This window comes from Arvicola amphibius, chromosome 13 (assembly GCF_903992535.2).
Source record: "Arvicola amphibius chromosome 13, mArvAmp1.2, whole genome shotgun sequence".
NCBI classification, from domain to species: Eukaryota; Metazoa; Chordata; class Mammalia; order Rodentia; family Cricetidae; genus Arvicola; species Arvicola amphibius.
In genome coordinates, this window is record NC_052059.1 from 73,730,499 (window position 1) to 73,756,364 (window position 25,866).

Here is a 25,866-nt window from a genome sequence, read left to right on the forward strand (position 1 = left end):
CAGTTCATAATAAGAAAAGCTACCCCATCTTTCTGGATGTACTTAAAAGGCAGTTTTCAGGGTACTGGTTTTGTGTGTGTGTGTGTGTGTGTGTGTGTGTGTGTGTGTGTGCGCACGCGCACGCCTGCGTGTGAAGATAGGATATTGTCTATCTAGCAGGTAAACTTCGGGTCCCCAAAGGCTGGTGGAACAGTTTGCCCTTCCATTTATTTGCTCCTCTGCTTCCCCCACAGAGCATTTGAAAGGAGCAGACAGGTGCCATCAGAAAGACCTGGTGCTTGTCTGCCTCTGGTGTAAATTGAGCCACACCCAGTGCCATTGTCAGCGAGAGCAGGTTTAGGCAGCCTTTTCGCCAAGAAGCTTTAGGATAGTTTATTTTTCATGAGCTTCTTAAAATATGACAGTAAATTTTGAGCTACATTTCCTGAATTAAAGTTCATTATTTCTTTTCAACAGCAAACTAATGCTCTCTGACTAGGCTCCGTGTGTGTGTGTGTGTATGTGTGTGTGTGTGTGTGTGTGTCTGTCTGTCTGTCTCTCCTCTCTCTCTCTCTCTCTCACACACACACACACACACAATTTCTTTCTTGTTGTGTGGAATTTCAGGTGGGGCTTGTACTTAATGAATCTTTTAACTCATGACTGAAACATACGTGTCACCTCTTGCTTTTTGTTGTTGGTAGGCACTCCGGAGTGTCACAAAGGCTCTCTGGCTGAGTGTCCTGTCCATTCCTCCCACATACTCAGCTTTGGTTGTTGTTCTTGACATGGCTCAAGAAGTTGCCTTCAGCTAGTCTTCGGGGAAGGTTTACGTTCTGAATGTACGATTGCTGTTGTACTCCACAAAATACCTACACATCCTTCCCTGTCTGTGGGCTCTGTTGGACTCGCTGCTCCCTGGAGAAGGTGGGCATTCTCCATATTTCAGGGTTGTGCTCAATGTTAGAACACAGGATGACCGATACCTCATGCTATCTGGCTTTCCATTGTGAAGGCAGGTGCCACAGTGTGTCCTTCAGAGTCTGTTGTGGGGAGAAAGCTATAGAATCTGTGGGCAGCGCCGGCACTCTCTTTCGTGCATGAGATTGACAGCTAATGTTCCTAGTTGTGCCATTTCAAAAACAGTCTGTGGCATGACATAGAGAGGATAGTTTTGGTTTACAATAGTTGTTGGAATATGTCGATGTGCACCAGTCAGCTCAGATGCATAAGAAAATGTCTCAAACTCAAGAGGCCAAACAAACATGACTTCATTTTCTTATAGCGCTCTTATTCTGATATTAGGATGCTAGCATGGTTCAGGTGCTGGCCCTCTTCCTGGCATTATAAATAACTACCCTGTCGTTCCTTATGTTCATATCATGTCTACATATGGAGAAAACAAAAAGAATATCTTTTCTTGTTGTTATAAACTACAGCCCTATTGGATCAAAACTTCATTTATTCTTAATGATTTCCTTGGGCCTGTGCCTCTAGATTTTAAGATTTTAGCAAGTGAATTTGTGTAATTTGTGTAGGACACATTTCAGCCCCTAATGGAGAGCCCTGTCCCTACCCAACACATCTTCCCTGAGTTTTCTAAGATATATATTTTAGGGAATAATTTGGAAGACTTTCACTGAGCATCTATTTTCTGAATACGAAGGGAGAAAGTAGACCTTACATTCTTCCTGGGGAGAACTAGGCTACTGAGTTTGCGAGTCTAAAACACAGAGCAAAACCATTTGTTCCTTGGCAGGAGGTATGCAGGTCCAAGGAAGCCTTCAAGGTTTGGGAGTATGGACTGCAGAAGAGGCTGCAGGTCACTGATATACTTGAGAGGACAACGGACACAGTCCTGGTAGACGGGACAGCTGCAGGGAAGTCTCCTCATCGCTCCAGCTCAGCAGAAGGATGTCTGATGCAGAAATAAGCCCTTAAGCCCTTTCATTTGGATGACCTCGGACTCAACTCTCCTAATCCCCTTCCAACTCCCTTGGCAAATCTGGACGTCAAGGTTGAGGTTTAGATCCTGGAATCTGTCATTGGGATCAGGCTCCCTTCAGCCACAAAGCAGAGTAGAAAAGGCTGGGGGGGCGGGGTGAGGTAGGGGACTTATTACCCATGTCCAAAGAATATCATCTCATCTTTAGACGGGCTTTGAACCCCAAGGTGGAGATAGCAGATCTTGGGATAATTACAAAACAGCCAAGTGCTAAATTACACAAAGCCACATTTAAAAAATGTATCTGCTAAGCATAATGTGTAAAAAGTGATTTCTACATGCATTCTAATTTTTAGTCATGGGCTATTTGGGAAAAGATTAAGTTACGAAGGATTCGTTCCTTCCTTGTATTACGAAAAATTCCATGGCCAGCGTGCAGCTTGTACTCAGATGAGAGAGGCTGGGCAGGAAGATCAGGGATTGTGTTTGCTGAAAAGAATACATTCAATGGGAAGAAAACAGAGCCGGGAGGCAAGGATTTTCCCCTCTTTCTCTCCCTTCCCCTCTCCTCCTTCCTCTTCTTCCAAGCACCGTGGGATTAATGTGCGACTTTGTTCATGTACCTGCTACAAACAGTTCAGCGTGTAGGCCAAACACGCTCTAATGCAGTGAAATTAAGAAATAATACACTTTGAAAGTGATTTATGAGTGTGGTTAAACTGCCAGATTTACAAAGAAATAGTTCAGATCTTGGGAAGCCTCAGGAGTCACGTCAAAAATGAACTTGACCATGATTTAAACTGCTACTTTTCTTACATGACATTTAATATGTGTACTTTAGAGGCCCATATGTCTTTAATAAAATAGCATTAAGTTTTAAATATGATATGAATGCAGCCAGTTTCTAAATTCATAACCTTTTCCACAACTCCAAAATGCTAACCAATAAGGGAGTCATACACGCAATAAAACATAAACCTTAGAAAATAGCTTTTTATTAAAATGGTTAGGCAGTTGGCAGCTGGGTTGCAGTGTAATAAATACGTACAGTGCTGTGGGTTTATCAGACCTTGTTTACCCTGCTAGCAACTGGGACCAGACAACTAATTATAGACCCTGTGCAAAAGTACCCCGTGATCAGTCCCCAAAGTGTATCAGAGGGGAAGAGGAGCAGTGCCGAGAGCCTCCGTCCAAGGACTGGTATTCGGATCCCTGGCCAGCAGTTAAAGGTGACCTTGGACAAATCTCCCTGCCCCCATTTCTCTGACTTTGAGCTGTGATGTGGTGGAAACAGTACCAGCTGCCAAATGGATGTATGTTAATAGTGACAAACATAGCCCATAGTAGTGGTTCAGTTAAAATCCCATCAACTGGGGTCTGGGGCCGTGATGCAGCAGTTAAGAACACAAGCTGGGCACTAGCTGGGTTTAAATCCCAGCAGCCATATATGGAGCCAGGTACTCCACAAAGGCCTCCAGCTTCAGCTTTGTGGGACCTAATACACACATAGGCACATATACCCATGCACACATACACAGTAAACAGATAAACTAAAATATTAAATCCTTAATATGCTTATAAAAATCAGTTCTTTAAAAATTATTTTTGTTGTTGATGAGTTCATTAAGGGCAAATCTACATTGATAATATACCCTGAGCTTCAGAAGCGGTTTGGACATGCCCCTACTGGGCTCATCATCATCTTTGTGGGATGTACCAGACGATGAATGCCTCACTTACGTCTCAAAGGCAGTGGTGTTCCAAATGCTTGGTTCACCCCGTCTCTCCTTCTTCCTAGAGAAGGATGTGAACTGATCCACGCTGCCTCCTCGTGACTTTGTGTTTTGAAGCTTCAGTGTGTCGTCAAAGACGTCCAGTGCTGTCGTTGCTGCTTCTTGTCAGCAGAGTCTTAAAGTGCACCTCTGGGGTGAAGATCCCCGACTCTGTCCTCCCACACTTGTTTAAAACAGACTTTTCCATGTCTCACCTGGAGCTGATGGCCTGGGGTTGTTCTGGCATGGTTTGTCCAATTAATACAATCCAAAACTAATTTTTGGGATAGATTCCTAAATTTTCTAAAATGGGGCCTTAGAGCTATATCCCAGCTTGCCTTTGAACCTTGAAACACGGGCATCTCTGTGTTAATCAAAGATTAAAAGCCAAGGAAGAATTTCATTTAATTTTATTTGGATACACTTTAAAAAAAGTGGAATGATCCTATTAAAATACATTGTGGTGGTTTGGATATTTGAAAGAATTAGGACTTGTGACCTTGTTAGAGCAGGTATAGTCTTGTTGGAGGAATTGTGTCATTGGGAGTGTACTTTGAGGTTTCAGAAGCTCAAGCAAGGCCCAGTCTCTCTCTCTTCCTGCTGTCTGCTGATCTGGATGTAGAACTCTCAGCTCCTTGTCCAGCACCATGTCTTCCTGAATGTCACCATGCTCCTCACCATGACAATAATGGACAGACCCTCTGAAACTGTAAGCCAGCCCCAATTAAATGCTTTCCTCTATAACAGTTACCATCGTCATGGTGTCTGTTCACAACAACAAGGCCTAACTAAGACAGATATTAACCAAGAAAATCATTCCTGTGTACTCCCGTATGGCAACTTTACAACCTCCCATTTTCCTCTCCTTTCCTCTCCATGGCTTCTGTATATCAAACATTACTTTCCAACTAATGTTTTTTCTTGTTTTCTCTGTATTCTTCAAATTATTCCTATCACAAACTGTGTAGTTCTCTGTCAAATTTATTCTGAGTACCATTAGTAACCACACTGTGTTTCTCCTATTTCTGGATCTTTTATTCACAACAAGGGTAGTCGTGTGACTGTATCTCTGTATGTGCATGTGTGTTCCCTTTAAGTTTCACATCTAGGATAACATAACCTCTCCATGCTTATTGGAAGGCAGGTGTGACCCCATGAACCTGAGGTGCAGGATTGAATTCCAAGGTGTCCCTTTTCAAGTTGATGGTCTGTTCCAGATGAGACCTTGCATCTAACCATGCCTGGAAGAAGTGGGTCTTGACTTACACTTAGTACTTCAAGACTCTCTTTGGAATGGGTTTCCTTGAGTCTTATTGGTCGGTTTGGCTCTGCAACAATGACTTAGACTCTCTAGGTGCTCCTGCAAAGCTCACATTGACCTCCTAAGTTGCAGTCCAAGGGAATTATGGGTTCCCTGAAGCATCCTGAAAATTATTAACAGCATGAAGTCCTGATCAGTGTGAATGTGCCTTCAGACTGTTAGCCAAATCTTTGCATAATACCAATCATTCTACCTATAAAAGCACAAATATGTTATTGTTCTCAATAGGCAATTTAATGCAGCTTTGGGGAGGAAAAAAAGAGAAAAGAAGATTACAGGCTGGCTGATCTTGCTTTTATTTCCCTTAAATCTCTCCACACTTCTCAGGGGTTGTACTTGTTTAAACATTGTTTGCAACTGTGCAACCTGTGTGATTTGGAAAGCAAATCAAACTAAACACAAAGTCTTCATCATGTGCTGTTTTTAAAGGATTTTGTGCATTTATTCCAAATATATATTTCTCCCTGAGTGGTTCTGAACCTATAATCTTTTCCTTGTTACATTTCTTTTGGCAGGGAGGGGGCCAAGAAGGTGGCTTGGCTGGGAGTGGAAAGCTCTTATTAAGAGCTACCTCCTCCTTGTGCAGCGGTATTCATAGCAGCCCTATTAGGGCTAATTATTTTCAAGTTCCTATCAAAGGGGAATATTTGAGCTGACAAAAATGTATTATTTGGAAGAAAAGTGGCCTGTTTAAATAAGAAAGGGATCGTTATTATCTACGGCTTCCCTTCTCCTTCCACTTCCTTGCCTTTGTAGGGAAGGGGCTGGAGGACCCCTTAGGAGTCTGTAAGTTAGCGAAGGTTCCAGGCGTCTGTCTATACATGCCAAGAAGCCTGCTACCCCAGGAAGGGAAAATGCATTTTCTCTTTTTGCCACAGCCCACCTGGATCACTCACTGGGAAACTGAAATCAGTCTAAAATTTGATGGCCATTGATGTGTGGTAGAAAGATTGTGAGTTGGTAAGCTGAGTATGTTTATCAGGAAAGTCTGTCTACTGAAAGAAATGTTCCCCAGGTCTTGGCAGCATGAGTGGCTCCAGTCCACTGAAAATTCCTACGTGGAGAATGAGGGGTGCATCTGATCAACCAGGGCTCCAGGTTCTCCATCAGTGGCCGTGCATTTTTCTTGTGTCATGGAGTCCTTCACTGAACTCAGTTTGTTGGTCGAGTAAGATTGAGAACACGGAAGCTTGTGTGAGATTGACTCACTGACCTTGTCTTAAAATGACATTTTTCACTTCTGCCTGTCTCCAATGGTCTGGAATTTAGGGATAGAAGCATCCTTAACTGAAGAAGGAAATGAGACTGGAAAATGTGACTGATCGGGGTTTTAACCCATATCTCTCCCAAACCTCAGTGCTGGAGCTTGTACTATAGAGACCTCAGGTTGGACCTGTGTTTAGCTATGGGCGCTTTAAATAAAGAATGGAGTTCAAATGAAGTTGCAAGGGTGACATTAATCCAGTCTACCTTGTGGCCTGTTACGAAGGGAGATTAAGTGACACCAGGATCTTCCTAGGCTCAGAGGGACAATCATTGGGAGAAACAGAAAGAGGGTAACACCTTGATCTTGAATGAGTATCTCTGGAGATATGAGAAATAAGCTTGTGTTAGTTAATCACCTAATCTGTGATGTTCCACTGTGTGAGCCCTAGCAAATGAATGTAGTAGCTGCACCAAGTCCCTCAGAGCAAACGTGAATGAGCTTGGTGAGCTCTGCCCACTGAGCGCTCGGGCGGTGCTCCTCTCCACTAGCCACCTGACGGGGAACCATGGGTGAGCTGCATGCCTCCTTCAGGCCCCAACTTGCCCACATATTACATGATCAGAACCACTGGGCTTAATGAGTTCTGAGAATCCATCCATGGCTTTGCAGTCTGGTCTCTGCATAGACCTTAAAGAGATACAAATAGGAAACAGAGGAGTGAAATTATTCCGATCTACAGATGGTATGATATTATATATAAAAGATCCCAGAATTTCCATTGGAAAGCTTTTAGAAATAATTGACAGCTTCACCAAAATGGCAGGACATAAAGCATGCAGAAAGAGATCCTGTTCACACGTTAATTTACAGTATCATCAAGACAATCCAATTTCTTGGAATAAACCTAACCAAGGAGGTGAAAGACTTCTACAATGATAGCTTCAAATTTCTAAAGACTGAGAAAGGCACCAGAAAATTGAAAAACATTATTCTGTGTTCATGGATTGGTAGAATCACTATTGTAAAAGTGACCAGGCTACCAAAAGCACTTTACAGACTTATTGAAAACCTAATTAGAATACCCACAATGCTCTCCACAGAAATAGAAAAAATATTAAGATTCATATGGAACCAGAAAAGACCCTGGATAGCTAAAGCAATCTTGAGCAAAAAGAATAATACTGGAAGAATTATAAATCTAGACTTCAAGATACATTATAGAGCTATAGGAAAAAGAGCAATATGGTATTGACACAAGAACAGATATAATGAAATAAAAATAGAAAACCAAATATGATATATAACAAGGAGGACAAATACACATGCAGGAAAAAAGACAGCATCTCTAGCAAATGGTGCTGGGAAAACAGAGTGTCCACATGTAGAAGTAAGAAATTAGACCCATATCTGTCACTCCGCCAAAAAGTTAGATGCAAGTGGATCAATACCTCAAAACCAAGTGGATGAATCCTGCAACACTAAAACTGCTAGAAGAAAACACAGGCAGTTCCCTACAACATATAGATGTGGGAAGGGACTATCCAAACATGGCTTCATTTGCTAAGGAATTAAGACCAACAATCAACAATTGTGACCTCATAAAACTAAAGTGTTTCTTTATCACTAAGGAGTTTATTTTTTAAAATAGTCATCCCATGAGTCCTGCCTGTGAAGATGAAAGAATGCTAACTCTGGGAACCATTTTCAGGGACACTAGAGCACCAGATCCTTAGCATCCTGTGAAGAGAACTGAGGACTCATAGGTAGTGCCTTACTTTAGAGCTGATGAAACATACAAACAGATGTGTCTGTTTCAGGATTGGAAGCACTGCCTCCAAATGTTCCTGAATCTGCCTGATGGAAATTGTGTTGACTTGCCCTAGCCTTGGACCCAGCTTATTCTTCTTTATGCTCCATGTCACCCAGAATTCTTCTGTACTCATGGGAGGCACTGACATGCCCTTGAAATAATGCATACCTTTATGTGTACGGGTCGCTTCAGATCCCATTTTCAAACCACTAGAGTTTGGTTTTAAATACTTCAGAAAGGTATCTCATGTACCCCAATGACCCAGGAGCATAGTTTGAGGGGGAAGGAAGGAGTAGAAGCAAGCATTCTCAAGTACTGGTTTTATTGACTGTTTTTTAATTTCTGAGCCTGGCTCCCTCCCTCTTCTAGGAGCCCATGGCAACCAGAAGCCTCTCCAAGAGAGGGAAGAAATGATATTTTATGTCACCTTTATTCAAAACAAGCTTTGTAGCAAGGTGAACTTTTGAGATGTGCCACAGACAGGAGAAGGTCTTCAAGCCATAAGAAAATGACAGTGAGTTCAGATTTTCTACTCTCCCTCTCCCGCAGGGCAGGTTATCTGTCTTTGTCATGGCTAATAGCAATTTATGCTATCCATGACCACTGGAAGGAAAAAATTTATATTTAAAAAATGAACTGAGACAGATTCCTTCTGTATTTGCAACAAGCTCGTGCCGTGCAGAAGGAAGCAGAATATTCAAGGTCATGGTTTCCCAGCCTTTCCTGGGAGGTTGTCATTTATTGATGATCTTATCATTTAGATTTCAAACTTAGGAGACATTCTTCTGCTGTCTTTAAAAAGAAAGAGACTTTGGGTGTTGAGGATAAGGAGCTTCTTAAGATCATCCCATTTTCAGGAAGGGGACACTTCTTAGCTTGTCAAGATTCAATAACACTGTCTCCCAGAGAGCAAAGCAGAAAAAAATATAAGTGTAGCTTCAAGATTGAGAGCATTTTAAAGCCAGGTCTGAAAGTGAAATATTCCAAAACCAGGATCTGTGTACCAACCTTTTAAAGATAAAGAATTAGGATTTTTCTCAATTTGGAATCTTGTTCAAGTAAATGGAACTTGTCCTCTCTTCTTACCCTGTTACCCATCCTGTTCCGAGCTCTTCAGTATCTGTTTAGACAGAAACGTACATAATGGAATGGCAGACCAGACGATGTCAGCTCATGAAACCCATAGAAACTGCAACTCACTGGAGGTTGAAGGCAGCATTAAATGATTCAATGTATCTGTCTAGAATGTGATAGCATTAACACATGCATCTTCCCTTTCTCATCCTCCCACAATGTCCACAGGAGTTTAAGTGAGTGCCTCCTTGTTTTGGGAGGTCTTGGTTTTCACTAATTTTCCCATTTCTCTAATCATTAACATCAGTGTTTCAGGCCTTCTTATTCATCTACCCATCTATCCATAAACCCATCCATCCATCATTCATCCACCCTCCTATCCAACTTTTCTGTCAATCCAGTCCATATCCATCCATCCATCCATCCATCCATCCATCCACTCTTACTTATGAATGCCCAACCTTAGCTTGACTTGTTTCTAGCCAGCTTTTCTAACATAAACTATCTCATTTCTCTTTAACTACGTTTTGCCTCTAGGATTTTTTTGTTCTATATATCTTTCTTTCCTTCTTACTCTGTGACTAGCCATGTGACTGTGTGGCTGGCCTTTGTTGTCCTCTTCCTCTTCTCCTTTTCTCACTCCTTGCCCTCTTCCTTAGATTTCTCTCTCTGCCCACCAACCCTGCCTATTTCTCTCTACAGACTAGTTATTGGTTCTTCAGCTCTTTATTAGACCAATCAGGTGCTTTAGGCAGGCAACGTAACATAGCTTCACAGAGTTAAACAAATGCAATGTAAAATAATGCAACACATGTTTGTATCATTAAACAAGCATTCCACAACATAATGAATGTAACACATCTTAAACTAATATCCCACAACAAGTCTATACTGAAGACTAGCTGAGCCATCCACCCTTATGGACTGAACAACTACTGGATTGTTGGACCTTCCATTGGTAAACAGTCATTGTTGAACTAGCTGAGCCACATTCTAGCAAATCTCATTATATATTTAAGTTCTATAAGTTCTGTTCCTCTAGAGACCCTAAATAATACATGGCTTGTAATAGTGAACTTCCACCTTAGAAATAGGTGGAAGGTTTGTGCTTGTCAATATCTCTTGTGATTTTAATAGGAGTGTCCGCCAAAAGGCCCATGTGTTGAAGGTTTAGTACTAAACTTCTCAGTGATTGGATCATGAAGACTTTGGCCTTAATCAATGGATTAAGCCACTTATAGATTCATAATTAATATACTATTAAAAGTTGGTGGAGACTGTCGAAGGTGGGGCCTGATTGGATGAAGTGGATCATGGGGTAGGGTTGTTGTTTGGGTCTATTCCTTGTTCTAGGTCCTTCCTTTGTATGGTTCCTCTTCTTCCCAGTCTCCACAACAAGAGCTATTCTGTTCTGCTATCCTTCTTTCCCATGATTCACTGTACAACCCCAGACCCACAGGGATGAGGGCAAACAACTATGGGCTGGAGCCTCTAAAACCTTGAGTCAAACTAAAGCTTGTCTTCTTTCAGCTGTTTTAGCTCACATATTTGAACACAGCCATTATCAAAAATGGCACATGAGAAGAAAAAGGAAATCCTGATAACAAAATATCTAAGTCAAGGCTGGGAGTGATGGTGCAGACCTTTAATTTCTGCACTCGGGAGGCAGAGGCAGGGGGATCTTTGTGAGTTCAAGGCCAGTATGTTCTGCAAAGTGTGTTCTAAGACAGCCAGGGCTATTACACAGAGAAACCCTGTCTTGAAATATCAAAAAAGAAAAAATGAAAAAAAAGTACACAAAAAACAACCCTAGGTCAAAAATTTTCTCAAGAACCAGGAGAAGGAAGCAAGATAATGAGCAAAGGGGAGAAAATGTAATCCAGCATTTTGGGATATAGGAGGCCAAACCAAAACTCAGCTGAATAATTTGGTTATAACAGAGGATGAATAGCCGGGCAGTGGTGGCGCACGCCTGTAGTCCCAGCACTTGGGAGGCAGAGGCAGGCGGATCTCTGCGAGTTCGAGGCCAGCCTGGTCTACAAGAGCTAGTTCCAGGACAGGCTCTAGAAACTACAGGGAAACCCTGTCTCGAAAAACAAAAACAAAACAATGTATGCATAGGTATGTATGTATACCATACCTATATAATGTATATAACTGTTAATTATGAACATTTATATATAGTTCTAGAAAAGTCACTTGAGTCTCCTTTGTTTTGCAGATGTATTTCAGTTCTGTTTCTCCTCACCCAGGAGGAGTAGCATGAATTTCACAGTATAGAATCTTCTGTCTAGGGTTCCCATAGTCATCAGATGCTGAGTTTTCCTTTGTGTCTGCTGACCTCACTTTCTTTCTACCATTTCTCCAGTGTCGTCTCTGTTTTATCTCCGTAGTATGTTTTTCAGGTTCTTCCTCCTCTTTCTGTTCCTTCACACACCATCGTCATGGCTACCCAGTGTCTCTTCACCTGCTGTAGTCATGGCTACCCAGTGTCTTCACCTGCTCTTTCCTTTTCTCAGAAATACACTCAGTATCCTTTGCCATCATCAATCCTTCAAACTCCTAGTCAGATCTTGTTTTCTAGGACCCTCTTCCCAAAGTTGGAGCTTCTGTACTTCTCTTAACTTAGTCTGTTATAAACTGTAATATGTATGTATCCATATAAGAATATATTTCTAATATATACATATAAATTAGAAAACACAAATATATATTCTATATACTAGAAAATACAATACAGTTTATAATAGACTAAATATGTATACATATACATACTTACATATATCTATATATCTATATCTATATCTATCTATCTATATATATATTTTTTTTTTCACCTGGAGGTCTGGAAAGTTTTCTAATCTTGCCCATGAGCCAGGCTCAGCTTCTACACTAGACTTAGTATTTCTCATCTTTCCTGTCAGTAAGTTACCCTGAGAGGACTGCTTTTCTCCTTGTGGGCTGTCATTAGGGAAGAACCCCATTCTCCAGGGCTCTGTTCTCCCACAGGCAAGCTTCTGAAAATATATGTACAAGACAATGGCCAGCTTCGGTCCAGAGGGAGACTGCGATTTATTTGGATGCTTGCTAGAGGTCATCCCACAAGGCCAGTGTCCCCATATCAGCTTTGTCTCAGGAGCTGACTCATGTTTTCTGTCTAAATCATAGTGAGTTACCCATTATAAACACCTTGTAAAACTCAAAAGGCTTTATGGATGCTAGTCGCTACCTCAGCGGTGATTTACTGGCAATCACAGGCTGATGTGTGGATGAGTGTGCCCAGGCCACCATTTGTCCCTTCTCCAGGAGTCAGAGCAGAGAATAGCTGTGCTCTGGAAGGCAAATCCCCCTTCCAGAGGCCTGTGGCATGTCAGAGTTTGCTTGTGTTTTAAATGAGCAGGTGAGTATTTTCACTCTTCAGGTTGGGTGGGTCTTCACACCGTGGCACCTCCATCTGAGAATCCTAGGTGGGAAGCATGCTTGGAGCAGCCAGTTCACTTTCTCTAGTCCCAGTAAGGTCTTCCTTATCTTAAGAGAGAGAGAAATAGAAAGCAAAGAGAAATGTCTGGCCTGGTCCGGGTGGTTCTCCTATGCTTCCCAGTGTTCCACACCAGATTTTTGCATATGTCTTTGTTTGTAGTATTCACACTTAACCCCCCTGTCTCCCTCTCTCCCTCCTTCCCCCCAACCTCCCAACTGAAAGTATTACCAGTTGATTGCCTGTGTGTTGTATGTGTTTGTATGAGGTCAGACAACCACGAATCATACATTATGGAAGATCCATATTTTTTAGAAGGCACTAGGTTTAGTTTTTCACTTTCTCTTTAATCCTTCTAATGGCCTAAGGTGGGACCAGTGACAGCTCATCTCTACAAGGGTTATTCTGCAGTTTTAGATCTGAAAGGACTGTGCACAACTTAGAATTAAGTTTGTAGTTTATCTGAAGGGGAAATACCCGTATGTGCAATACGTATGTATAAGTACATATGTGGTTACCAGATAAGCACATTTTGTTTGCATTTTTCTGTGTGCGTATGCATGCATGTCATATACTATACTACACTATACTTCACTTCTTACATTCTAATAGTTGCACCAGTTTTATTATTAGCCATCAAAGCATAAAGATGTATGCCTGCTATCATTAGCTCCTTGCCCAAGAACTTAGGGTGGGACAGGCAAGAAGGAGGTAGCTTATGCATCACCATGTCTCAAAGCAAACCTATTCCGGCATTTCCCATTAGGTGTTTATTGCTTACCTAGAATTGATTTGGCAAGCATGTGTTAGGAGGTTACAGGGAACAAAAAATAAATGAGATCAAATTTCGCAGAAATCAGAGAAATGTAAATTGGTATGAGAATAAATGATCACTTTGTGCTTACCAGACTGGAATAATTACAAAAGTGGACCATGGAAAGCATTATAGATATTGTGGGGGGTCCGTGCTGGGCTGGATGAAGCAGCAATTTCGGAGTGCAGCCTGGCTTCACTGAGTTGAATTAATATACTCATACCCCCTGACCCAGCAATTCCACTCCAAGATATATAGCCCAATGAAATTCCTACATAGGTCCGTGAGGAGGTGTGTATGAGGGTTTTCATTAAAGGATTATTTGTAGTGCTGGAAAGCTGAAGGCCACCTTGAGCAGAAGGAAACACGGGAGACTAGGGAGGAAATGGGGTGGGTGCCTTGGAGTCCAGCGCAGCTGTTCATAGGGAGGTTCTGGTGGGCGCATGTCGCCATGGGCTTCATTGTATTGATTATATTTTCTTTATTTCTGATATTCTGCCATCTGGGACTTGGTTGATTAGGAAAAGGCTGTCGTCCCAGAGCTAGGTAATTCTAGAATATTGCAAATAAGTTACCCAGGAATGTGCATTTCAAACACAGACCAACCAGCGAGGATTCCATCTAGTTCTGGGAGACATATTCCTCTATGCCAACCCTCCCAGGGGTACCCCCCTACACCCCAAAGCCCACTGAAATGATTCAAACTGCTCAATCCCAGGCCTATTTACATCACCTTACCTTTTTTTATTGATTTCTGCACAAACTACAGCAAAGTCTCTACCCTCTCTGCTCCTTACCCACCGTGGTGCTTTCCTGGGTGAGCCAGCATAGCCTGGCATACCCCGTCCTTTCCATAGCTGTGAGTCCTGAACTTCTCAGTGGCTGCCCTGTCCCTCCCCTGTTCTGCTGGGTTCACTATACTTTAACAATAGTAAAACTTTTATTTTATAACATGGATGCAAAACAGATCACTTAATTTTAAAACTAAGAAATGAAATACACAGTGCTTTACATACCTCAAAACTCACAGAAATGGGGGAAAGAGAAGTGGCTTAGTGGTTACGAGCACTTGCTGGTCTTGCAGAGGACCACAGCTTTGTTCCCAGCACTGCAGTTCACAACCACTTGTGACTCCAGTGCCAGGGAAGCTGACATCCCCTTCTGGCCTCTGTGGACACTGCCCTTGGTAACAAACACCCATCCACATAAATAAAAAACAATAAAAATTTTAAAAAAATCATAGAAACCAAGCCAAAGGCATCATTTCCAAGGATTCATTTTAACATCAGAGTAGGCCTGGAGGTTGGGAAGTGGGAAGTAAAGGAAACAAACAAACAAACAAACAGATAATTAAAAGACAGTAAGGAAGATGACTGAAAGCCTTCCCTGGATCCCTTGGAATAAAGGCCTCGGATGTGGAGAGCTACCAGCCAGGCAGAGTGACACAGCGCTTGGCCCAGGGCTTCCTCCAGTGGCCTGTGCCTTGCTAGTCCTGCGGTAGGCAAGAGCCCATCGGTAGGCTGCACGCTCTCAGACAGCCTGCCATTTTATTTTATCCATTTCTTCACTACTTCCTAAAGTCTAATAATGGGATATTGTTCAGTTTTTATTTATTTTATTGTTTGTTCTTGTGTCTGTGCAGGCACACAAGTGTATGGGACCAGGGGTTGATGTCAGGCATCTTCCTTAATCACTCTCTTACCTTTTGCATTGAGCCGGATTCTCTCAGTGAGTCTGAAAGTCACCAGTTCAGCAGGATGGTCTGACCAGCTCCAGTAGCTCCCTGGCTCTGTATCCACAGCCCTGGGCTTACAAAGGTGCAAGCCTGGCTTCACATGGGTGCTGGGCATCCACGTTCAAGTCCCTTTGCTAGCACAGTGAACACTTTGCTGACTGATTCATCTCCTGCCTCGGGCTGGTTTTTGTTTTTTGTTTTTTTTGTTGTTGTTGTTGTTGTTTTGTTTTATGTTTACCCAATAGGTTCCTCACATGAAATAAAGTCAGGAGTGGGATGTTCTGTGTTTGTCTTTGGGAGCCGTCTAGTGTACACTGGAAAATGAAAGACAATAAGTTTCATGGGGGCAAAGAAGTAGACTGGACATTGTTTCCTAAGCTCATCTGAAAATGTGGCACCCTCCCTGGTAACACCTGCTAACGGACCACTTCAGCCTCGAGTCCCTGAACCCTGAGCCATTCTGCCTGAGAGAGAGAGGACTTGGGTGTGCTAGGCTGTCAAGTGAGGGAAGACAACTGTTCAAAGAGACAAGAGAAAAGCAGGGGCTTGATGGGGCAGGAGCCTTTCTTTTAGACATCGCCTGCTTTCTTCGAATTGAGACGGCTCAGCTCATTAGGAATTGTATGTTTTGTCAAACCTGCAAAGATTAGATTCAAGACACTGCCTTCAATTTTTTATTAAATTTTATTTATTTGTTTGTTATGCCATGTAATTCCTGGGGATTGAATTCGGATCATCAGGCTTGAAGGCAGGGCCCTTCACCTACTAAGTAAGCCATTTTACTGGCTCTTTTTATGTGTGTGTGTGTGTGTGTGTGTGTGTGTGTGTGTGTATACATGTGTTCATGCCACATTATGCCTGTGAAGGTCAGAGAATAGCTTTCAGAAGTCAGTTCGCTCCTTCAGTTTTGTTGAGAGATAGTCTTCTTGGTTTTGCCCTGGTGGGTACTCCAGGCTAGTGACTATTCATGGGCTTCTGGGAGATTCTCATGCCACCCCTCCCATCTCACTGCAGGGCTCTGAGACTACAGATGCAGTCACCACATACAGCGTTGCCACCACAGCAAGGGCTTTTCCCTGCTGAGCCATCTCATTGGCTAAAAAGAACTTTAAAAAAAAGTCACTGTGACCTTTGGCAAGTCCTGTGATTCTTTCAGTTTGGTTTCCTTCTCAGAAGAAATGTAAGGGGTGCTTAATCTCACAGGTTTAGGGTGAAGGTTAGAAATATATACAAGGTATTATGGTTGCCCATAATAGCAACTTAGTAAAAAGCTGTCCTTGTCAGTATCTGAGTAATTAGTATCTCCCTTCCACCTTTGATGAGACCTCACCGGCCTTCTTTACTGCTAACTAACAAGCAGGGAAGTGTCTTTGTCAAGGTCACAGTTTGTTACTAGCAGATCTGGACGGAATCTACTTTACATGGTCTTGGCTCAATGTCACTTCATCACAGTGGAGCACGGGTCCTTCAGCCTACTTCCTGCTGAAGGGAATTCACCCAGAGCCCTTTCAGAGCTGCGAATGGACTTCTTCACTGCAGCCTTGCAGAGGCCACGGGGTTCCATCAGGATTGCTGTATCCATTGTGCTCTGTATCCTTGTTAATAACCTAGGGAAGGTTGTAAAGAGTATGCTAATTAAATCTGTATATGGCCCTAAATGGAGAGGTATTATAAACCGTACCAATGACAGAGATGTGACATAAAGGGACCTGGAGCTGTCAGGCATATGGACAGGAAATCACTAGATGAGAGTCAGCTGCAGTAAATGCATCCTAATACATCTGGGGACGAATAATCTGAAACACAGATATTCAATGGGAAGAAGATATTTGGAAAGCAGTAAATGCTGAAGGGGACCTGAGGGACAGTGGACAACAAATTAGATGTGGGTTTTCATTGTGTTAGGCCAACAGAAATTGGTAATGCAATCTTGGGCTGTGTTTTCCTCCAGTCCCCTGGAGCAGCTGGGAGGAGGAAGCCTCGTTCGCCAGCCAAGATCAAGTCTGTTTGTCCCACTCACTCCTGAAAAAAATGGCCTAATTGGGGCTGTATTGGAAGTGGGGGTCACTTATCTGTTTTATGGTTCTAGCTTATAGGGGTGGCAATGTTTTCTGTTCTCTAAGTCCTCCGGATACCCAGTGTTCTTAAAGAGAGGTTTGCTGTCCAGCCTCAAACTTCCATGCTAGGGACTATGGTGATGGTTAGTTATGTGAGCTTTCTGGGGATGCCCAAAGGAGAACAATCCTTCCTGCAAGGAAGGCGTGGCTCCTAGTGTTCATTTCTCTATGACCCAAACATCGAGCATCTCTCCTAGCAATCCTGAATCCCTTCTCGCCATCTTTTTCTTGGTAAGGAAAATTTCACCTGAAGACACCCTGTCTGTAGACAAAAGGTCCAGGCCAATGAGAGACTGTCGGGAGAATAACAAAACCAAGAGCAAAATAACAAGCAGACGCTACAATAGTGCGGATGATCCAAAACAGTATCTGCAGTTGTTCTCACGCCATTTCATTCAGGCACATGTTCCTATCAAACACATACCAAACACGCGCACACACATGAATGCACACAAATACATACACATACATGCACACATGTGTATATATATACATACATATGCACACACATGAGCACACACATGCATGCATGCACACATATATCCGTACACACATGCACACATGCTTATATATACATATGCACACACGAGTACACACATGCATGCATGCATACACGCATGCACACATGTTTATATATGTATACGTACACATGCATGCATGCATGCATACACATAAACACATGCACACATACATCCATACACACACGCATGCACACATGTATATATATGCACACACATAAGCACACATATATGCATGCATGCACACACATACACACATACATGCACACATATGTTTATGTACACACACACAAGTGCACACACATGCATGCCACAGAAAAGAGTGTGTGTGGTAGGGGAAGGTTGGAGGTTGTCCTTGACCGTCTTTTCTTACCAGACCCCTTTTCTAGAGTCCTCCTTTGCAGGATGGGCCTGCAGAGAAGGTGAGGCCTAATAGAAACCCTCCAAACTTTTAGAAAGGAGACTTGCTTTGACTCACCCATTCTAACTTTTCTCCCAGAGGCTGCTTCACCTTTCGGGAAACCCTTCATGGGCTTCTTGGGAGTGACACTGTTGACAGGGCTGGTAGAAATCAAAAGCTGTTTGCAAGGCAGAGAAATTGCTCAACCCCCTTCTTCTACAGTTCTGATGTCTTCCAGCCACAATGGCCCTCTTTGCACTGTCAGGGCTTGAATTTAGAGTTGTTTAGCTCAGGCCATGGCCCCAGGACAACTGACCAAGGTGGAAGTTGTTCCTTGAACGTTTCTGAGCATTTGAGTACCTTCCCTTCCTACTATGTAACCATGTGCCTGTGCGTTTGTATGGGGTGGAAGAGTGAAGGCAGCCTGTGCCTTCTGGCACCCAGGGGCCTAGATAGAAAGGCATCTCTGTGGAAGAACCTGCCCTTTCAGTCCTCTTGGGTCATGGATATAAATGGGTGGCAGCTGCCAGCAGAGTGATTTAGGAGTGACCCTCCCAGCCAAAAGAAGCCAGGCACATTCTGGAACTGCAGACCGTGGTATACAGTCAGTTTAGTATATTTAGCAAATGAGATTGCAAGGCACAGGGAAAAAAGGCTGAGTGGGAGGAGAGGAAGAACATTCTCTGGCCAGAAACTTGCTGAACTTTGAGGCCAGGACCGGAGGCTTTGCAGAGGTGGGGAGAGACGTTCCTTGGCTTGTCCCAGAGAAATAAATCACGGCCGGAGAGCTCGACCAAAGGCCAATTATGTGGAGTGTTTTCTTGGAAAATCCTCTAGCAGGCTGTGTAAATCACCCCTAGCATTGGAGGACATGCAGATCAGCCTGGGGGCGGGGTAAAGTGGCGTACCAGTGCACCCCATTGTCAGGTGGAGGAATTGCATGGGGATATGGTTCAGGCAAGGGCTTAGACAGTCTTGGGTACCAACTGTCTCTTCCAGGGAAGCCATATAGAGCAAAGACATGTCTCACGTTGGGCCTATAGGCCTGAGGCCGCTGATCAGGTTTTTACCTATACTTGCATCCATCCACAGAGAGGGTACTGCACTGTGTCTGAGATTGCTCTAGATGCTGATGTCTAATGTATTATCTTCCTGGTCTCTGCTGGAAGGAGGGTATTGCCGCCCACACTCTAGGCTGGTGAGTGTCCAAAAGGAGTCGCAGAACTCCCAAATGCCCCACAAAGTTCGGTCACACAGAATCATTTTTGGACAGTGTTTGGGTCTCTCAAAGCCGCTGCAGAGAGAAGTGGAGACTTTGACTATATAGAGAAAAGAAATTGTGGGGATTGCCAGAAGGTTCAAGTTTGCTATATGAAAGGCTTCGTGTGGTAGAAGGCATCAGGGCCTATGGCCTTACTTTGCAGACCAGAAAAAACAAAACCAAGCAAAACAATTCATTGACTCAGAAAACCCCATTGGCTCAGAGGTCCCAAAGGAAAGACAAACCTGATGTTATTATACTCTTACTCAATGACACCACTTTTGATTGCCTTCATATTTGAAAATATATCAAGAGCAGTTGGTATGCAGTGGCTCCTAAGCTTGGTAGAGACAGGGTTGCTCTGTTGCTGCTGCTGTAGTGTGGGAGAGCCTGGTGACAGTCGAATCTTGACAGTCAGGACAGGACATGTTATTCTCCCCATTCCTTCTCTATTTTCTGTCTCTGGAACAGGAAGTGGTGGCTGTAGGAACAGAGCAAGGAACATTCTCTCCCTGAAGGCGCTACCTGCTCTTTGAAGAGCTTTGTATTTTGAATTCAGAAGGGAGTCCATTAGAATTTGTCTACTCTTTGGAAAAACTGTATTTTGAGATTTGAGGGTAGGACTTTAATAAGCTGTAAGGCCCCAAGGGAAAATCATAGGCGTTAGAAGCAATAAAACAAAATCTGAATGGATAGCCAGGCAGAGGGAGGCTTAAAAAGTGGGGAAGGGGATGTCTGGGAATTACACACTTTGTTTCTTAATTACTTACTTTGTAGATGGTCAGTCAGTCGGTGCCTTGTGAATTCCTTATTGGTGAGCTTGTGTAAACCTTTTTGGAATGTACTGGTCATTTCAAAGTCAATAAAATAATTCTTCCATCATCTTAAAATATACTCCTTCACCTAATCGTCAAGAGTCTCTTCTTTCCTTCCACATCCGAGGACCCGATGCTCAACTGTTTCCTGCTTGTGAGTCTGTTGATTCCGGTAGCGTCCATTCCCTGTCTCAGTCTGCTAGCTCAGTGGGATCCATTCTCCATCTTTGGTTCTCTTTCTAGATAGCAGCCTGCCTAGTTCTTCTCAATGGAGGTGCAGAGTACAATGCTTCCCCTTGCCCCATGAGTGATTTGAAATGTCCCAAATGTTTAGTGTTTATTCCTTAGATATCAATGAGCAACAGAAAGAGGCAGTAGGTGAAAACCACATCCCATGTCATGCTTTATACGGAATGATAGGGCAATCTTATGAGATACAATGGGTGCTGTGCTGTACACTGACACTCAGAGGGTGGTATTTGTCTACATCCTGTTTCAGACTGAGAATTTCAAGACTTATCCACATTCCCACAGTTGCTAAGAGTGGTAGAGCCAGGTTCCGAACCCAGGTCTGTCTGACTGCACAGTCTACATTCTTTCTACTGTGCGGGAGTTCTTATATGGCTTGATCAAATATGGAAACAGGGCAAGGAAAGGAAATGTGAGAAGGAGGTGGAGAAAAGCTGCTGGATAGATTGACCAGCTGGTAAAATGCTGGCTTGCAAGTGTCAGAGCATGAGTTCAATTCCCTGCAACTTAGGTGATGGGCTTGATGGGGTGTGCTTGTAATCCCAGCTCTGGGACATGTTGGCCTGGCAGTCTAGCCAACTCGGTGAATTCCAGGCTAATGAGTGACTCTGTATCAAAAACATAAATGGAATAAAAAACAAAGATAGACAGTAGCAGAGGAACACATCTGAGATTACCATCTGGCTTCTGCATTCACCTGTGAAACAACACACATGTGAGAATACAGAATCGTACAGAAAGAATGAGTTAGAAATCTGAAATATGTCTGTAAAAACTTAGAGATTTTTAGACTTTATAGTAAAACATGTCAGATAATCAAATAGGGAGTTTCTGAAATTCCTGGAATCCTTAGCAGCCCTGTCGTTGGTGGTGTCAGAACCGTGGGCATGCGTAGTTAGTTATGACTCCAGTTCCAAACATGGAATGGTAGAGTTAACAGAAAATGCCCACCCTCCCACTCAAGCCTGTTATGTTTGGAGGCAACAGTTCCTTATAAACCCATTAGCTCAGCACTCCCAGCCGGAGCCCTTTTCTTTCTCAACCACTGGATGTGGGTTCTCCACTCTGCTTTGAGCCAGTCGGCTTTGTGTCTATGAAAACCACCATTGCTTGCCTCCCCATCTTTCATCACCTCAATGAGGGCAGTTAATGTTTAAGAGTAGAGAATGGGGAATGTAATGATGGATAAATTATAAGTTTGGGGATATGAGAAGTCAAACTGTGTAAATATGTATTTTAAACCACAAACAGAATGTTAATGCGTCTTTCCCATTAACTCGCTAACTGAAATTACAGAGTGTAATGTGAGCCAACGCCCACGGCTTGGTTATGATGTTTTCAGATTTAGAACAGCAAATGATAAATGTCCTTCCTTCAGACAAAGGAGCAATTGGCACTGCTTCTCAGTGTAGTCTCTGGCGGGATGGATAATGAAAAAGAAACTGAGTACTCAGGAAAGGGGGTCATGAGACACCTGTGGGTGTTCTCCTAGGTCTGAGTATTGGGGGATAGAAGAGGATTTAGGGTAGTCTGTACAGGCAGTGAGGACCTAGGCAAGGTGAGGACCCAGGCATGGTGGCCTGGAATGCCTTCCTGCTTTAGAGTAGGTGTGTTTTCTTAAGCACAAACACCATGTTGCTTGGCTTTGTGAACAGCTAAAGAGAAACAGGTCTCTTTGGCTAGGTTTGGTGTGGGGAGGAGGGGTTTATTTAGCAGCCCATGTCATTGTGATGTGGCTTAAGGGCAGCAGAATCACACAAACAAAAGGATGTGGAGAAATCAGAGCCCCTGTGCCCTGTTGGTAGGAATGAAAAACTTGGTAGAAATCAAACGGAAATTGAAAATAGGGTCATTATATGAGACAGGAATTCCACTTCTGGACACGTCCGACTGGTAAAATCGGGAAGAAAGGGGGAATTTCCATGCACCCGTGTTCACTGCCACATTTTCACAGTCGTCAAATGGTGGCAGCAACCCAAGTGTCCACTGGCAGATGGGACGATGACTAACGCATGGGGTGGACGCTCCTTGGAGCATCACTTAGTATGCGAAAGAAAGGACATTTTGACACAGCTTCAAAACTGTTGAACCCTGAAGATGTGCCTTGTGCAGCCACACAGCCACAGGATGACAGATGTACCATGAATCCACCTTCTAGAGGGACCTAGAATAATCAGAATCATAGAGACAGAAGGTAGACTGGTGGCTTGAAAGTTGCAGGAGAGAAGGAACTAATGATTGTTTCACAGGTATAGCATGACAGTTTGGGAAGAAGAAAAGAATTCTGGGGGGGGGGGGTTGGACAATAGTGTAAATGCACTTGGCACTATTGAACTATAGAATTACAATGATGACCAAGATAGTGTATTTTGTCTTTTGTTTATTTTGCTATAATTAAACTTTTAGAAAAGAGAGTCAAGAGAAAAGGGATATTAAGAACCATGGCTTTGGGTGGGATGGAGACCTGCAATTAAGTTCTGTCATGGTCACTTACAAACTAAGGATTATGGGTAATCAATTTATACTACTCCCTCAGACTTCAGGGAGTGCTGAACATACTACCTTTTCTTCGGAGTGTGCTGTGGGCTTGAATAGAGTTGTGTGTGCTGAGCTGTTAGTTCCTGCCTCATAGACAGCCATGGCATAAAGGAGATGCTGACTGGCATTCTTTCTCTCCGTATCCTCTACCCCCCAGAGACTATACCTTAGTTGATGTTGTCTCCAGGGGGTAGAGTCCATGTCAGAAGCCTTCCCTTGTATGTACCCTTCTTTCTTATTCAACTATGCCAAGCCACATGCCCCATCCCTGTCAGAGGACCCACTGTCACTGGAGGAATCTAGCATCTGTCCCATTCGCTCCCATTTTCCTCTCACTCATTAGCAAGCCTCTGCTGAGCCTTCAATCTGGAAAACAGGATGCAAAGACTTGTTTCTCAATCTAGGTAGAGAATAGTCCAGCTGGTGTCTATATTATTTCTTCGAGATATGTCCTCGTAGCTGGCTGTGCATCTGTCTGTGTATGAAGACCCACCTTTTCCCACACTGGTGACAGTTCTTTGGCATTTGGCATTGCACGTGTGAGTAGTTCATCTTTTTCCCATTTCACTTCTGTGTGTCAATCCAAAGAAACCAAACACTAGGCACATGTCAGTGATATCCATGCCCACCTTGAACCTCAGGATGTGACCTTCTTTGGAAGAAGGATTTTTGCAGGTGTAACTGAGTTGAGCTAGAGAAGCAGGCCATCTTGAATCAGGCTCTAAACGCAACACATTGCATCTTATTAGGAGAAAGGAGAGATATGTGGGTCTAGAAAGGAGACCTTCCTGCCTGGAGTCCTGCCACAATCAAAAGGAAGACCTGGAGTCTCCAGAATCTGGTATAAGCAAGGCGTGATCCCTCCCTGTCTCATCAGGGAGACCACGGCCATGCTCACACCGGACTCCAATCTTACATGGTTTCAAGAAAGAAATGTTCTGTATGCACACGTTTACATATGCACTCATGTTGTGGAATATTATTTTAGGGTGTGTTATTTTTTGTTTATGCTCTGGAACATTTGTGTAAAAATACAAAGGTGTGTTTGATTAAATAAAATTCACTTGCAGTCAGGAGGCCTAGTCAGAATCGAGCTGACAGGAAGTTGTAGGGAGGAGCCAGGTAGAGAAGGATTTTTAAGGAGGGGCAAGAAGAAACAGGAGAATTTTTTGGTTTCTCCTTCTTCATGAAGATCCACTCCTTTGACTACAGCCCTGTATTTCAGTACGTTCCCTGCATGTCTTTTACTGAAGGGACTTAGGTGGAGTGACTTGGAACTGAGCACTTCGCTATTATCTGAACGTTGTGGCTGAGTCGCAGCGACATAAGCACCACACAGAGGGAATCACTTACCTGTGCTCCTCTCTTTGCAGTCAACACCGATGAGTAATCCCAACGTCCGTCTTTGATATAAACTTCCCCTTCTCGCTTCCTTTGTCCTCAGACTTTACTTCTCCCTGGCTGCCGACACATCCTCTGCCTGCCTAGGCCCAGAGCCAAGAAATCCTAGGTTTTGTCAGGAGTTCAGTGTTGCCATTTCTGGGCCTGTGGCACAGGCTGACTGAATGTAAGCTGCCAAGGGTCACTTTTCTCTGAAGGTTAAAGGGTGACCTTGGTCAATGTTTAGCTAATGTTCTCTTCAATAATTTCCCCTGGTTAATCAATCATGGGGCAAATGTGCTGGGGACATTCATACCCTACAGGTAAACTAGAGTGGTTAGAACTGGCAATCCCAAACTTGCTACTGAGTTTGCAAAGCTATGCAGCATGCCTTCTGCTCAACCCAGCTTTCTGGCTCTTGGATCCTCATGCCCAACATTAATTAGTCAGAAAAGGGCTCTGATACTTAAAAACACACCTTATCTCCATCTCAAGGGACCCCATGCCCAATCTTTGCCTCTCCTCCCATAACCCTGCCATTCCCAAACAGTGTGTTCAGGCTCCCAAGAAAGCCATGGAAGATGCTAAATGTTTGAAGGTCACACAGCAACATGGAATATTTGACAGATACTGTCAGTACTAGATCATGCTTGTCCATGTCTCAACAAAGTAGGTTTCTCTGGGTTTTGTTTGTTTATCTTTGGTAGATTTTTGGACAAACAGAAAGGATAATAGAAAATCCATATGGAACAAGAAATGCATACGTCACTGCCTGTCATCATAGGGAACAGATTGGGATGTTGCGTATGGCCCAACAAATATACATATTCCCTTAGTAAATAACTACAAGCCATGAGGAATGGAATGAGAGGGGTTCCTCCAAATTATGCTTCTTATTTTGTGTCAAATGGCCATTAAGTTGCTATGATATAATTGTTTATTCATTTGTTTGGTGTAATGAAGTTGTTGGGAATTGGGACCTCTCTTCTCTCCGTAAATACTTAGGAGATCCTTAGGAAATCTTTAGTTGAGAAGGTTAGTGAGCCTTTGTCATCGCCCAAACCAGAACCCTCCTAATTCTGCCTCCAGCCAGCAATGTTCCCTTCTAGACAAACTAAGGCCTGTTCCTGTGTATTGTGTTGCAGACAGGCAATACAATACCATCACCTCTTTCTTTCCCTGAATGAGGTTTCATTCATTCATTCAAAGAAAAAAAAGTCTTGCCAAGGGTATCACCACTTCTACCTTGGCCATGCTGCTCCCTGTTTAGGCTTCTCTTCATCTGTCTAGGTCTCGGTCAGACTCTCCCTTCTTCCTTCATGACCTTACCAGCCTCACCCCTCCCTTTACCATTCACATTGTGCTACATCCTCACAACCTGACTTCCTTCCTTCTTCTCGTGTTATTTTCCTGACTGCCACACCCAGAGTCACTGGCAAGCTCCAAAGAGCCC

The 25,866-nt window shown here is 43.3% G+C and overlaps 1 protein-coding gene and 1 long non-coding RNA gene across 3 annotated transcripts in view; one reads left to right on the top strand and one right to left on the bottom strand.

The window, feature by feature from the left end:
• Window positions 1-25,866, top strand: part of Lrmda (leucine rich melanocyte differentiation associated) — a 1,012,055-nt gene that overhangs the window by 602,112 nt on the left and 384,077 nt on the right. The window lies entirely within an intron of this gene.
• LOC119800084 lies at window positions 18,771-24,577 on the bottom strand. 2 transcript variants are annotated; one of them, XR_005282977.1, is made up of 3 exons: window positions 24,387-24,577; window positions 20,202-21,103; window positions 18,771-19,912 (listed from the first exon to the last, which is right to left on the bottom strand). It is a non-coding gene; the product is annotated as an uncharacterized LOC119800084 (long non-coding RNA). The 2 variants fall into 2 exon arrangements; XR_005282976.1 differs by having other exon boundaries at window positions 18,771-21,103.